The sequence below is a fragment of the Pseudophryne corroboree genome, unplaced genomic scaffold (assembly GCF_028390025.1).
Source record: "Pseudophryne corroboree isolate aPseCor3 unplaced genomic scaffold, aPseCor3.hap2 scaffold_373, whole genome shotgun sequence".
In the NCBI taxonomy this organism is placed as follows: domain Eukaryota; kingdom Metazoa; phylum Chordata; class Amphibia; order Anura; family Myobatrachidae; genus Pseudophryne; species Pseudophryne corroboree.
The window spans coordinates 214,444-227,759 of NW_026970023.1; the positions used below are offsets into that span (position 1 = coordinate 214,444).

The 13,316-nt window shown below is 49.9% G+C and overlaps 14 non-coding genes and 2 pseudogenes across 14 annotated transcripts; all 16 read left to right on the top strand.

Moving 5' to 3' along the window:
* The first annotated feature begins 30 nt into the window (after positions 1 to 30).
* Positions 31 to 194, top strand: LOC135021767 (U1 spliceosomal RNA). Its single transcript, XR_010218983.1, has one exon. It is a non-coding gene; the product is annotated as a U1 spliceosomal RNA (small nuclear RNA).
* A 152-nt stretch (positions 195 to 346) lies between these two features.
* On the top strand, positions 347 to 509 carry LOC135021750 (U1 spliceosomal RNA). The gene has a single exon (XR_010218967.1). It is a non-coding gene; the product is annotated as a U1 spliceosomal RNA (small nuclear RNA).
* Positions 510 to 1,306: 797 nt separating this feature from the next.
* Positions 1,307 to 1,461, top strand: LOC135021845 (U1 spliceosomal RNA; annotated as a pseudogene).
* Positions 1,462 to 1,613: 152 nt separating this feature from the next.
* LOC135021881 (U1 spliceosomal RNA) lies at positions 1,614 to 1,776 on the top strand. The gene has a single exon (XR_010219079.1). It is a non-coding gene; the product is annotated as a U1 spliceosomal RNA (small nuclear RNA).
* Positions 1,777 to 2,450: 674 nt separating this feature from the next.
* LOC135021852 (U1 spliceosomal RNA) lies at positions 2,451 to 2,629 on the top strand (annotated as a pseudogene).
* A 972-nt stretch (positions 2,630 to 3,601) lies between these two features.
* On the top strand, positions 3,602 to 3,765 carry LOC135021705 (U1 spliceosomal RNA). Its single transcript, XR_010218923.1, has one exon. It is a non-coding gene; the product is annotated as a U1 spliceosomal RNA (small nuclear RNA).
* Positions 3,766 to 3,917: 152 nt separating this feature from the next.
* On the top strand, positions 3,918 to 4,080 carry LOC135021751 (U1 spliceosomal RNA). The gene has a single exon (XR_010218968.1). It is a non-coding gene; the product is annotated as a U1 spliceosomal RNA (small nuclear RNA).
* A 670-nt stretch (positions 4,081 to 4,750) lies between these two features.
* Positions 4,751 to 4,915, top strand: LOC135021864 (U1 spliceosomal RNA). Its single transcript, XR_010219066.1, has one exon. It is a non-coding gene; the product is annotated as a U1 spliceosomal RNA (small nuclear RNA).
* A 149-nt stretch (positions 4,916 to 5,064) lies between these two features.
* On the top strand, positions 5,065 to 5,227 carry LOC135021780 (U1 spliceosomal RNA). The gene has a single exon (XR_010218996.1). It is a non-coding gene; the product is annotated as a U1 spliceosomal RNA (small nuclear RNA).
* Positions 5,228 to 5,901: 674 nt separating this feature from the next.
* LOC135021727 (U1 spliceosomal RNA) lies at positions 5,902 to 6,065 on the top strand. The gene has a single exon (XR_010218945.1). It is a non-coding gene; the product is annotated as a U1 spliceosomal RNA (small nuclear RNA).
* Positions 6,066 to 6,217: 152 nt separating this feature from the next.
* LOC135021848 (U1 spliceosomal RNA) lies at positions 6,218 to 6,380 on the top strand. The gene has a single exon (XR_010219056.1). It is a non-coding gene; the product is annotated as a U1 spliceosomal RNA (small nuclear RNA).
* A 671-nt stretch (positions 6,381 to 7,051) lies between these two features.
* LOC135021938 (U1 spliceosomal RNA) lies at positions 7,052 to 7,215 on the top strand. The gene has a single exon (XR_010219133.1). It is a non-coding gene; the product is annotated as a U1 spliceosomal RNA (small nuclear RNA).
* Positions 7,216 to 7,367: 152 nt separating this feature from the next.
* LOC135021839 (U1 spliceosomal RNA) lies at positions 7,368 to 7,530 on the top strand. The gene has a single exon (XR_010219048.1). It is a non-coding gene; the product is annotated as a U1 spliceosomal RNA (small nuclear RNA).
* A 671-nt stretch (positions 7,531 to 8,201) lies between these two features.
* On the top strand, positions 8,202 to 8,365 carry LOC135021709 (U1 spliceosomal RNA). The gene has a single exon (XR_010218927.1). It is a non-coding gene; the product is annotated as a U1 spliceosomal RNA (small nuclear RNA).
* A 152-nt stretch (positions 8,366 to 8,517) lies between these two features.
* Positions 8,518 to 8,680, top strand: LOC135021875 (U1 spliceosomal RNA). Its single transcript, XR_010219074.1, has one exon. It is a non-coding gene; the product is annotated as a U1 spliceosomal RNA (small nuclear RNA).
* A 671-nt stretch (positions 8,681 to 9,351) lies between these two features.
* Positions 9,352 to 9,515, top strand: LOC135021796 (U1 spliceosomal RNA). The gene has a single exon (XR_010219011.1). It is a non-coding gene; the product is annotated as a U1 spliceosomal RNA (small nuclear RNA).
* Positions 9,516 to 13,316: the final 3,801 nt, after the last annotated feature.

Sequence of the window (13,316 nt, forward strand, 5' to 3'; positions counted from 1 at the left end):
CAGCGGCCCTCCCCAGCCCTATCCCAAATCATACTTATTTTGCATAGGAGATACCATGGTCATGAAGATTGTTCTCCCAGGGTGAGGTTCATTCATTGCATTCTGGGTATGCTGACCCCTGTGATTTCCCCAAATGTGGGAAACTCGACTGCATTATTTGTGGTAGTGGGGGACTGTGTTTGTGCTTTCCTCTGGTCAGCTCTGGTAAAAGTCAGATTTATTTGTCTCAGATCTTCCTCTAGCCTTGTTCTTCTTTCGAGAGTTCCCTTGTGCTGCCTCAGTTGAATCTCCTTCACTTGACAGGGGGGTACCCGAGCAGCGACCCTCCCCAGCTCTAGCCCAACTTCTACTTACCTGGCAGGTGAGATACTATGATCATGTAGGTGCTTCTCCCAGGGCAAGGCTCACCCATTGCACTCTGGGTGTGCTGCTCCTGCGATTTCCCCAAATGTGGGAAACTTGACTGCATAATTTGTGTTTCCCCTGGTCGGCTCTCGTATAATTCAGATCTCTTTGTCTCAGGTCTCTCTCCAGCCTAGTTTGCTGTCTGTTTCAACTTCTCTTTTCTTGAGCCGCTCCCTTCTATGCCCTTGCGCACTATCCTGACTTCTCCCGTCTGCTTACTTTGTGCCTTCCAATGCACAATGCAAACTACAGGTAGTGCTGCAGGGCCCACACCCTTTTACTTGCCGTTCAGAGCAGCTCTGGAGCTGTTACAGTGCCCAGCTGCTGCAAGAAATCACCTTGAATGCTTCAGGGGCTGGGGCATAGCCAACATGAGCCCCACACCGAAGGAGGGTGGAGGTGTTTAATGCGAACTAGGGGTCATCCAAGCGCCGCAAAAGGCCGCCATGCCCTGCACGCCCCTTTTCTCTTTTCATATGCAGACGAGGGTTGAAGCCAACTTTGACCCACTGCTTGGATGACATCACTATATGCAAATCCATCTGCTGCAGGCCTTCCCCCAGGAATGCTTGTACTAGTTGTTGCATTTGGTTTGTTGTTTGGGGGTGCTTCAGTATTAGGCAGCCTTCTGCCCTCCCATGTTTATCTGAAAATATGTGTTCTCCCTGCAGTTGTTGTCCCCAGATGAGAGTTCCCTTGTGCTGCCTCAGTTGAATCTCCTTTACTTGACAGAGATGTGCCTGAGCAGCGGCCCTCCCCAACCCTATCCCAAATCATACTTATTTTGCATAGGCGTATCGCCTATGCAAAATAAGTATGATTTGGGATAGGGTTGGGGAGGGCCGCTGCTCAGGCACATCTCTGTCAAGTAAAGGAGATTCAACTGAGGCAGCACAAGGGAACTCTCATCTGGGGACATGGTCATGAAGATTGTTCTCCCAGGGTGAGGTTCATTCATTGCATTCTGGGTATGCTGACCCCTGTGATTTCCCCAAATGTGGGAAACTCGACTGCATTATTTGTGGTAGTGGGGGACTGTGTTTGTGCTTTCCTCTGGACAGCTCTGGTAAAAGTCAGATTTCTTTGTCTCAGATCTTCCTCTAGCCTTGTTCTTCTTTCGAGAGTTCCCTTGTGCTGCCTCAGTTGGATCTCTTTAACTTGACAGGGGGGTGCCCGAGCAGCGACCCTCCCCAGCTCTAGCCCAACTCCTACTTACTTGCCAGGTGAGATACTATGATCATGAAGGATCTTCTCCCAGGGCAAGGCTCACCCATTGCACTCTGGGTGTGGTGCCCCTGCGATTTCCCCAAATGTGGGAAGCTTGACTGCATAATTTGTGTTTCCCCTGGTCGGCTCTCGTATAATTCAGATCTCTTTGTCTCAGGTCTCTCTCCAGCCTAGTTTGCTGTCTGTTTCCACTTCTTTTTTCATGAGCCCCTCCCTTTTATACCCTTGTGCACTATCCTGACTTCTCCTCCTGTCTGCTTACTTTGTGCCTTCCAATGCACAATGCAAACTACAGGTAGTGCTGTAGGGCCCACACCCTTTTACTTGCCGTACAGAGCAGCTCTGGAGCTGTTACAGTGCCCAGCTACTGCAAGAAATCAGCTTGAATGCTTCAGGGGCTGGGGCACAGCCAACATGAGCCCCACACCGAAGGAGGGTGGAGGTGTTTAATGTGAACTAGGGGTCATCCAAGCACCGCAAAAGGCCGCCATGCCCTGCACGCCCCTTTTCTCTTTTCATATGCAGACGAGGGTTGAAGCCAACTTTGACCCACTGCTTGGATGACATCACCGTATGCAAATCCATCTGCTGCAGGCCTTCCCCCAGGAATGCTTGCACTAGTTGTTGCATTTGGTTTGTTGTTTGGGGGTGCTTCAGTATTAGGCAGCCTTCTGCCCTCCCATGTTCATCTGAAAATATGTGTTCTCCCTGCAGTTGTTGTCCCCAGATGAGAGTTCCCTTGTGCTGCCTCAGTTGAATCTCCTTTACTTGACAGAGATGTGCCTGAGCAGCGGCCCTCCCCAGCCCTATCCCAAATCATACTTATTTTGCATGGTCATGAAGATTGACTTATTTTGCATGGTCATGAAGATTGTTCTCCCAGGGTGAGGTTCATTCATTGCATTCTGGGTATGCTGACCCCTGTGATTTCCCCAAATGTGGGAAACTCGACTGCATTATTTGTGGTAGTGGGGGACTGTGTTTGTGCTTTCCTCTGGTCAGCTCTGGTAAAAGTCAGATTTATTTGTCTCAGATCTTCCTCTAGCCTTGTTCTTCTTTCGAGAGTTTCCTTGTGCTGCCTCAGTTGGATCTCTTTCACTTGACAGGGGGGTGCCCGAGCAGCGACCCTCCCCAGCTCTAGCCCAACTCCTACTTACCTGCCAGGTGAGATACTATGATCATGAAGGTGCTTCTCCCAGGGCAAGGCTCACCCATTGCACTCTGATTTCCCCAAATGTGGGAAGCTTGACTGCATAATTTGTGTTTCCCCTGGTCGGCTCTCGTATAATTCAGATCTCTTTGTCTCAGGTCTCTCTCCAGCCTAGTTTGCTGTCTGTTTCCACTTCTTTTTTCATGAGCCCCTCCCTTTTATACCCTTGTGCACTATCCTGACTTCTCCTCCTGTCTGCTTACTTTGTGCCTTCCAATGCACAATGCAAACTACAGGTAGTGCTGCAGGGCCCACACCCTTTTACTTGCCGTACAGAGCAGCTCTGGAGCTGTTACAGTGCCCAGCTGCTGCAAGAAATCAGCTTGAATGCTTCAGGGGCTGGGGCATAGCCAACATGAGCCCCACACCGAAGGAGGGTGGAGGTGTTTAATGCGAACTAGGGGTCATCCAAGCGCCGCAAAAGGCCGCCATGCCCTGCACGCCCCTTTTCTCTTTTCATATGCAGAGGAGGGTTGAAGCCAACTTTGACCCACTGCTTGGATGACATCACCGTATGCAAATCCATCTGCTGCAGGCCTTCCCCCAGGAATGCTTGCACTAGTTGATGCATTTGGTTTGTTGTTTGGGGGTGCTTCAGTATTAGGCAGCCTTCTGCCCTCCCATGTTCATCTGAAAATATGTGTTCTCCCTGCAGTTGTTGTCCCCAGATGAGAGTTCCCTTGTGCTGCCTCAGTTGAATCTCCTTTACTTGACAGAGATGTGCCTGAGCAGCGGCCCTCCCCAGCCCTATCCCAAATCATACTTATTTTGCATAGGAGATACCATGGTCATGAAGATTGTTCTCCCACGGTGAGGTTCATTCATTGCATTCTGGGTATGCTGACCCCTGTGATTTCCCCAAATGTGGGAAACTCGACTGCTTTATTTGTGGTAGTGGGGGACTGTGTTTGTGCTTTCCTCTGGTCAGCTCTGGTAAAAGTCAGATTTCTTTGTCTCAGATCTTCCTTTAGCCTTGTTCTTCTTTCGAGAGTTCCCTTGTGCTGCCTCAGTTGGATCTCCTTCACTTGACAGGGGGGTACCCGAGCAGCGACCCTCCCCAGCTCTAGCCCAACTTCTACTTACCTGGCAGGTGAGATACTATGATCATGTAGGTGCTTCTCCCAGGGCAAGGCTCACCCATTGCACTCTGGGTGTGCTGCTCCTGCGATTTCCCCAAATGTGGGAAACTTGACTGCATAATTTGTGTTTCCCCTGGTCGGCTCTCGTATAATTCAGATCTCTTTGTCTCAGGTCTCTCTCCAGCCTAGTTTGCTGTCTGTTTCAACTTCTCTTTTCTTGAGCCGCTCCCTTCTATGCCCTTGCGCACTATCCTGACTTCTCCCGTCTGCTTACTTTGTGCCTTCCAATGCACAATGCAAACTACAGGTAGTGCTGCAGGGCCCACACCCTTTTACTTGCCGTTCAGAGCTGCTCTGGAGCTGTTACAGTGCCCAGCTGCTGCAATAAATCAGCTTGAATGCTTCAGGGGATGGGGCATGGCCAACATGAGCCCCACACCAAAGGAGGGTGGGGTGTTTAATGCGAACTAGGGGTCATCCAAGCACCGCAAAAGGCCGCCATGCCCTGCACGCCCCTTTTCTCTTTTCATATGCAGATGAGGGTTGAAGCCAACTTTGACCCACTGCTTGGATGACATCACCGTATGCAAATCCGTCTTCTGCAGAACTTCCCCCAGGAATGCTTGCACTAGTTGTTGCATTTGGTTTGTTGTTTGGGGGTGCTTCAGTATTAGGCAGCCTTCTGCCCTCCCATGTTCATCTGAAAATATGTGTTCTCCCTGCAGTTGTTGTCCCCAGATGAGAGTTCCCTTGTGCTGCCTCAGTTGAATCTCCTTTACTTGACAGAGATGTGCATGAGCAGCGGCCCTCCCCAGCCCTATCCCAAATCATACTTATTTTGCATAGGAGATACCATGGTCATGAAGATTACTCTCCCATGGTGAGGTTCATTCATTGCATTCTGGGTATGCTGACCCCTGTGATTTCCCCAAATGTGGGAAACGTGACTGCTTTATTTGTTGGCAGTGGGGGACTGTGTTTGTGTTTTCCTCTGATCTCTGGTAAAAGTCAGATTTCTTTGTTTCAGATCTTCCTCTAGCCTTGTTCTTCTTTCGAGAGTTTCCTTGTGCTGCCTCAGTTGGATCTCCTTCACTTGACAGGGGGGTGCCCGAGCAGCGACCCTCCCCAGCTCTAGCCCAACTCCTACTTACCTGCCAGGTGAGATACTATGATCATGAAGGTGCTTCTCCCAGGGCAAGGCTCACCCATTGCACTCTGGGTGTGCTGCCCCTGCGATTTCCCCAAATGTGGGAAACTTGACTGCATAATTTGTGTTTCCCCTGGTCAGGTCTCGTATAATTCAGATCTCTTTGTCTCAGGTCTCTCTCCTGCATAGTTTGCTGTCTGTTTCCACTTCTCTTTTCTTGAGCCGCTCCCTTCTATGCCCTTGCGCACTATCCTGACTTCTCCTCCTTTCTGCTTACTTTGTGCCTTCCAACGCACAATGCGAACTACAGGTAGTGCTGCAGGGCCCACACCCTTTTACTTGCCTTACAGAGCGTCTCTGGAGCTGTTACAGTGCCCAGCTGCTGCAAGAAATCAGCTTGAATGCTTCAGGGGCTGGGGCATAGCCAACATGAGCCCCACACCGAAGGAGGGTGGAGGTGTTTAATGCAAACTAGGGGTCAGCCAAGTGCTGCAAAAGGCCACCATGCCCTGCACGCCCCTTTTCTCTTTTCATATGCAGACGAGGGTTGAAGCCAACTTTGACCCACTGCTTGGATGACATCACCATATGCAAATCTATCTGCTGCAGGCCTTCCCCCAGGAATGCTTGCACTAGTTGTTGCATTTGGTTTGTTGTTTGGGGGTGCTTCAGTATTAGGCAGCCTTCTGCCCTCCCATGTTCATCTGAAAATATGTGTTCTCCCTGCAGTTGTTGTCCCCAGATGAGAGTTCCCTTGTGCTGCCTCAGTTGAATCTCCTTTACTTGACAGAGATGTGCCTGAGCAGCGGCCCTCCGCAGCCATATCCCAAATCATACTTATTTTGCATAGGAGATACCATTGTTATGAAGATTGTTCTCCCAGGGTGCGGTTCATTCATTGCACTCTGGGTATGCTGAACCCTGTGATTTCCCCAAATGTGGGAAACTCGACTGCATTATTTGTGGTAGTGGTGGACTGTGTTTGTGCTTTCCTCTGGTCAGCTCTGGTAAAAGTCAGATTTCTTTGTCTCAGATCTTCCTCTAGCCTTGTTCTTCTTTCGAGAGTTCCTTTGTGCTGCCTCAGTTGGATCTCCTTCACTTGACAGGGGGGTGCCCGAGCAGCGACCCTCCCCAGCTCTAGCCCAACTCCTACTTACCTGCCAGGTGAGATACTATGATCATGAAGGCGCTTCTCCAAGGGCAAGGCTCACCCATTGCACTCTGGGTGTGCTGCTCCTGCGATTTCCCCAAATGTGGGAAACTTGACTGCATAATTTGTGTTTCCCCTGGTCAGGTCTCGTATAATTCAGATATCTTTGTCTCAGGTCTCTCTCCAGCCTAGTTTGCTGTCTGTTTCCACTTCTCTTTTCTTGAGCCGCTCCCTTCTATGCCCTTGCGCACTATCCTGACTTCTCCTTTCTGCTTACTTTGTGCCTTCCAACGCACAATGCGAACTACAGGTAGTGCTGCAGGGCCCACACCCTTTTACTTGCCTTACAGAGCAGCTCTGGAGCTGTTACAGTGCCCAGCTGCTGCAAGAAATCAGCTTGAATGCTTCAGGGGCTGGGGCATAGCCAACATGAGCCCCACACCGAAGGAGGGTGGAGGTGTTTAATGCAAACTAGGGGTCAGCCAAGTGCCGCAAAAGGCCACCATGCCCTGCACGCCCCTTTTCTCTTTTCATATGCAGACGAGGGTTGAAGCCAACTTTGACCCACTGCTTGGATGACATCACCATATGCAAATCTATCTGCTGCAGGCCTTCCCCCAGGAATGCTTGCACTAGTTGTTGCATTTGGTTTGTTGTTTGGGGGTGCTTCAGTATTAGGCAGCCTTCTGCCCTCCCATGTTCATCTGAAAATATGTGTTCTCCCTGCAGTTGTTGTCCCCAGATGAGAGTTCCCTTGTGCTGCCTCAGTTGAATCTCCTTTACTTGACAGAGATGTGCCTGAGCAGCGGCCCTCCCCAGCCCTATCCCAAATCATACTTATTTTGCATAGGAGATACCATGGTCATAAAGATTGTTCTCCCAGGGTGAGGTTCATTCATTGCATTCTGGGTATGCTGACCCCTGTGATTTCCCCAAATGTGGGAAACTCAACTGCATTATTTGTGGTAGTGGGGGACTGTGTTTGTGTTTTCCTCTGGTCAGCTCTGGTAAAAGTCAGATTTCTTTGTCTCAGATCTTCCTCTAGCCTTGTTCTTCTTTCGAGAGTTCCATTGTGCTGCCTCAGTTTGATCTCCTTCACTTGACAGGGGGGTACCCGAGCAGCGACCCTCCCCAGCTCTAGCCCAACTCCTACATACCTGCCAGGTGAGATACTATGATCATGAAGGTGCTTCTCCCAGGGCAAGGCTCACCCATTGCACTCTGGGTGTGCTGCTCCTGTGATTTCCCCAAATGTGGGAAACTTGACTGCATAATTTGTGTTTCCCCTGGTCGGCTCTCGTATAATTCAGATCTCTTTGTCTCAGGTCTCTCTCCAGCCTAGTTTGCTGTCTGTTTCCACTTCTCTTTTCTTGAGCCGCTGCCTTCTATGCCCTTGTGCACTCTCCTGACTTCACCTGTCTGCTTACTTTGTGCCTTCCAACGCACAATGCAAACTACAGGTAGTGCTGTAGGGCCAACACCCTTTTACTTGCCTTACAGAGCAGCTCTGGAGCTGTTACAGTGCCCAGCTGCTGCAAGAAATCAGCTTGAATGCTTCAGGGGCTGGGGCATAGCCAACATGAGCCCCACACCGACGGAGGGTGGAGGTGTTTAATGCTAACTAAGGGTCATCCAAGCGCCGCAAAAGGCCGCCATGCCCTGCATACCCCTTTTCTCTTTTCATATGCAGATGAGGGTTCCAGCCAACTTTGGCCCACTGCTTGGATGACATCACCGTATGCAAATCCGTCTTCTGCAGACCTTTTCCCAGGAATGCTTGTACTAGTTGTTGCATTTGGTTTGTTGTTTGGGGGTGCTTCAGTATTAGGCAGCCTTCTGCTCTCCCATGTTCATCTGAAAATATGTGTTCTCCCTGCAGTTGTTGTCCCCAGATGAGAGTTCCCTTGTGCTGCCTCAGTTGAATCTCCTTTACTTGACAGAGATGTGCCTGAGCAGCGGCCCTCCCCAGCCCTATCCCAAATCATACTTATTTTGCATAGGAGATACAATTGTCATGAAGATTGTTCTCCCAGGGTGAAGTTCATTCATTGCATTCTGGGTATGCTGACCCCTGTGATTTCCCCAAATGTGGGAAACTCGACTGCATTATTTGTGGTAGTGGGGGACTGTGTTTGTGCTTTCCTCTGGTCAGCTCTGGTAAAAGTCAGATTTCTTTGTCTCAGATCTTCCTCTAGCCTTGTTCTTTTTTCGAGAGTTTCCTTGTGCTGCCTCAGTTGGATCTCGTTCACTTGACAGGGGGGTGCCCGAACAGCGACCCTCCCCAGCTCTAGCCCAACTCCTACTTACCTGCCAGGTGAGATACTATGATCAGGAAGGTGCTTCTCCCAGGGCAAGGCTCACCCAATGCACTCTGGGTGTGCTGCTCCTACGATTTCCCCAAATGTGGGACACTTGATTACATAATTTGTGTTTCCTCTGGTCGGCTCTCGTATAATTCAGATCTCTTTGTCTCAGGTCTCTCTCCAGCCTAGTTTGCTGTCTGTTTCCACTTCTCTTTTCTTGAGCCGCTCCCTTCTATGCCCTTGTGCACTATCCTGACTTCTCCCGTCTGCTTACTTTGTGCCTTCCAACGCACAATGCAAACTACAGGTAGTGCTGCAGGGCCCACACCCTTTTACTTGCTTTACAGAGCAGCTCTGGAGCTGTTACAGTGCCCAGCTGCTGCAAGATATCAGCTTGAATGCTTCAGGGGCTGGGGCATAGCCAACATGAGCCCCACACCGAAGGAAGGTGGAGGTGTTTAATGCGAACTAGGGGTCATCCAAGCGCCGCAAAAGGCCGCCATGCCCTGCACACCCCTTTTTTATTTTCATATGCAGACGAGGGTTGAAGCCAACTTTGACCCACTGCTTGGATGACATCACCATATGCAAATCCATCTGCTGCAGGCCTTCCCCCAGGAATGCTTGCACTAGTAGTTGCATTTGATTTGTTGTTTGGGGGTGCTTCAGTATTAGGCAGCCTTCTGCCCTCCCATGTTCATCTGAAAATATGTGTTCTCCCTGCAGTTGTTGTCCCCAGATGAGAGTTCCCTTGTGTTGCCTCAGTTGAATCTCCTTTACTTGACAGAGATGTGCCTGAGCAGCGGCCCTCCCCAGCCCTATCCCAAATCATACTTATTTTGCATAGGAGATACCATGGTCATGAAGATTGTTCTCCCAGGGTGAGGTTCATTCATTGCACTCTGGGTATGCTGACCCCTGTGATTTCCCCAAATGTGGGAAACTCGACTGCATTATTTGTGGTAGTGGGGGACTGCGTTTGTGCTTTCCTCTGGTCAGCTCTGGTAAAAGTCAGATTTCTTTGTCTCAGATCTTCCTCTAGCCTTGTTCTTCTTTCGAGAGTTCCCTTGTGCTGCCTCAGTTGGATCTCCTTCACTTGACAGGGGGTGCCCGAGCAGCAATCCTCCACAGCTCTAGCCCAACTCCTACTTACCTGCCAGGTGAGATACTATGATCTTCACTGTTAGGGCAATCAGGATGTGGAATTCCCTGCCAGGGAAGGTGGTAATGGCGGACTCTGTAATTGGATTTAAAAAAGGAATGGATACATTTCTGAATGAAAAAGCTATCCAAGGTTATAATACTTAAAATATCAACATGGTTAATCCGGGGGTAACATGAGTTATAGTAGCTAACTAGTCATAAAACATTATTCAGCAAGTATGTAGAATCATCACAACTTAAAACAGGTTGAACACGATGGGCAATTTGCCTCTATTCAACCTCAAAAACTATGTTACTATATGTTACTATATTACTATGTTACTGTAGTATACAGAACACCACAATGTAATGAGCAGTGATAGTGAGCACTGATGAGGATACTAGAACTGACACTGAGCAGCAAGATGCAGCACTGGACTATTAGTAATGTACTGTAGTATGCTGAGCACCACAATGCAGCACAAGACAATGAGCAGTGATACTGAGCACTGATGAGGATACTACTGAGAACTGACACTGAGCAGGAGAGACACACTACTAGTATTACTGAGCAGCAATAAGTAACCACTGATACTGAGCACTGATATTGAGATTTCCACTGAGAGAACATAGCCACGTCCTCTCCGCTCTCTCTTCAATGCACGAGTAAAAATGGCGGCAACGCGCAGCTCTTTATATGGAATCCGAATCTCGCGAGAATCCGACAGCGGGATGATGACATTTTCCCTTGTTCAGGTTTTCCGAGTCAGGCGGGAACAACCGAGCCTGCCTCGGACCAGTGTAAACCACGTGGAGTTCGTCGGGAATTCGGTTCTCGGAGAACCGAACCCGCTCCTCTCTACCTTATACCCATCAATTTTTTTATTTTCAATCTAAGCCCCTGCAGTTTTCTGTAAGCATCTGCTTCGCTATGATGATCAACAAGTCACAAGGGCAAACACTCAGGGCTTGAGGCGTAGATCTTAGGACCAGCTGCTACAAGCATGGCAGAGGTGTCACTATCACTGGTGACACCCAGAGAGGTGGCGAGGGAGATTGTAATGCAGGGCGCGCAGATAAGCAGTGCAATGGTAAAAAGGAGGCATGGTTTCATAGGTAGGGGCGTGGCCTGGTGGCCTGAATCTACATTTTGTTGCTCCGGGTGTCCCGGGGGTTGGGGGCTGCACCCGGGGACTAGTGTGTGTGCGGTGCTGGCTCCTGCACAGTGACAGGGCATGGCCACCCAGCATGACGCCTCCATTCTTGACCATGCTGTAATTGCAGTCGCACTGCAGTTCAGCGTGATCATAAAAAATGGTGTAGCCTCCTGCTGGTGCAGACTGTATGTGCGCGCAGGAAGCCGCCACCATTTTTGTGATCACAGCGGCTGAATGTGATGTCATACAGCCGCTGTGACCACGCCCCCTGTGTCTCCTCCGTTGCAGACCCCATTTTGAAGCCTTGCCCCCGCACCGCTCCATCCCTGACTTGGAAATGGAGTGTTGCTGACCCCCCTCCCCCCCCCCCCCCGCCCCGATTGACAGGCAGAGGCGATCGCATTCTCTGCGGGGTGCCGCAGAAAATGCAGGCACATGCGTATGCTGTTAGCAAATTTTGCAGTTGGATCGCTTATTGTGATTGCATTCCAACCTGAATCAGGCCCTATTACCTATCACAATGCGCTGCGGGCAGTACAAAATTGGGTTAATATAGGAGTAAAACTCCCAGACCTGTGCTCCTTAACTGTACCTGGTGGCTAGTGGAGCGGCTGCCCAGTAATCAGTGTCCACGCCAGTGCGCACACGGTCCACCCCCTACGGCCACGCTCCCCTTCATCAGCGGCCTCGTGATCCGGAAGGGCGGTGTGTGTGTGACTGACCTTAGGAAGAAACTGGAGCCTCCGCTGCAGTGACCCAGCAACCAGGGCACGGGAGTATACAGCGCCGCTGGGAGTGATGAAGCTGCAGTAAAGATGTCTATTAGACCTAGCCTGCTGCAGCCCTTGTAGATTCTCATAAAACAAGTTCTTCTTTTCTTGTCAAAATTAATAGCTAAGAATAGGCTGCCTGAGGCAGGCCCCTGTTAAGTGGCCTGCTACTGAAGGCACCAACTACAAACTGAGCTCCCTGTTCATGGAAGCGGGGTTATAGAGGAGGATGCGCTGAGCATCTTGGGAACAGTCAAAAGCTTTGAGCCGGTTGGTGCCTCAGATCAAGATCCTACTCTACACCCCAATGTGAATCCTTGTGGAGTCCAGTGTACCCCACAGAAGAAATTAATGTGTCACACCCATTGGCAGCAACCTTAGAATAGCTGCTGACGGGCACAATTGAGAAAGGAAGGGGGGGGGGGACATTTGAATCCAGCACATAGATGCAATTCAAATATGTAATTTGTACCTTCCTATTTTAAAATATAATGGATGAACCTCACCCTGTGAGAACAATCTTCATGATCAAGAGATCTCATATGCAAAATAAGTATGAGTTGGGATAGGGCTGGGGAGGGTGGCTGCTCGGGCAGCCCCTCCCCCGTCAAGTTAAGGAGATTCAACTGAGGACGCACAAGGGAACTCTCGTCTGGGGACACCAACTGCAGGGAGACCACATCTGTTCAGATGAACATGGGAGGGTGGAAGGCTGCCTAATATTGAAGCACCATCAAATATCAAACCATATGCAACAACTAGTACAAGCATTCCTGGGGGAAGGTCTGCAGAAGACGGATTTGCATACGGTGATGTCATCCAAGATGTGGGCCAAAGTTGGCTGGAACCCTCATCTGCATATGAAAAGAGAAAAGGGGCATGCAGGGCATGGCGGCCTTTTGCGGTGCTTGGATGACCCCTAGTTCGCATTAAACACCCCCACCCTCCTTTGGTGTGGGGCTCATGTTGGCCATGCCCCATCCCCTGAAGCATTCAAGCTGATTTCTTGCAGCAGCTGGGCACTGTAACAGCTCCAGAGCTGTTCTGTAAGGCAAGTAAAAGGGTGTGGGCACTGCAGCACCACCTGTAGTTCGCATTGTGCGTTGGAAGGCACAAAGTAAGCAGACGGGAGGAGAAGTCAGGATAGTGCGCAAGGGCATCCTTTTCTCTTAGTCCGTAGAGGATGCTGGGGTCACATTAAGAACCATGGGGTATAGACGGGATCCGCAAGAGACATGGGCACTTTAAGACTTTCAAAGGGTGTGAACTGGCTCCTCCCTCTATGCCCCTCCTCCAGACTCCAGTTATAGGAACTGTGCCCAGGGAGACGGACATTTCGAGGAAAGGATTTATTGTTAAACTAAGGTGAGCATCTTACCAGCTCACACCTTAAGCATGCCGCAGAACGTGGCATTCAACAGAACACAAGCCAACGGCATGAACAATTGCAGCAAAAAGCTGACCAGAACCATAACATAACATGTGTATAACCACAAGTAATAACTGCAGACACAGTATGGACTGGGACGGGTGCCCAGCATCCTCTACGGACTAAGAGAAAAGGATTTACCAGTAGGTATTAAAATCCTATTTTCTCATACGACCTAGAGGATGCTGGGGTCACATTAAGAACCATGGGGTTATACCAAAGCTCTTGAACGGGTGGGAGAGTGCGTACGACTCTGCAGCACCGAATGACCCAACTTGAGGTTATCATCAGCCAAG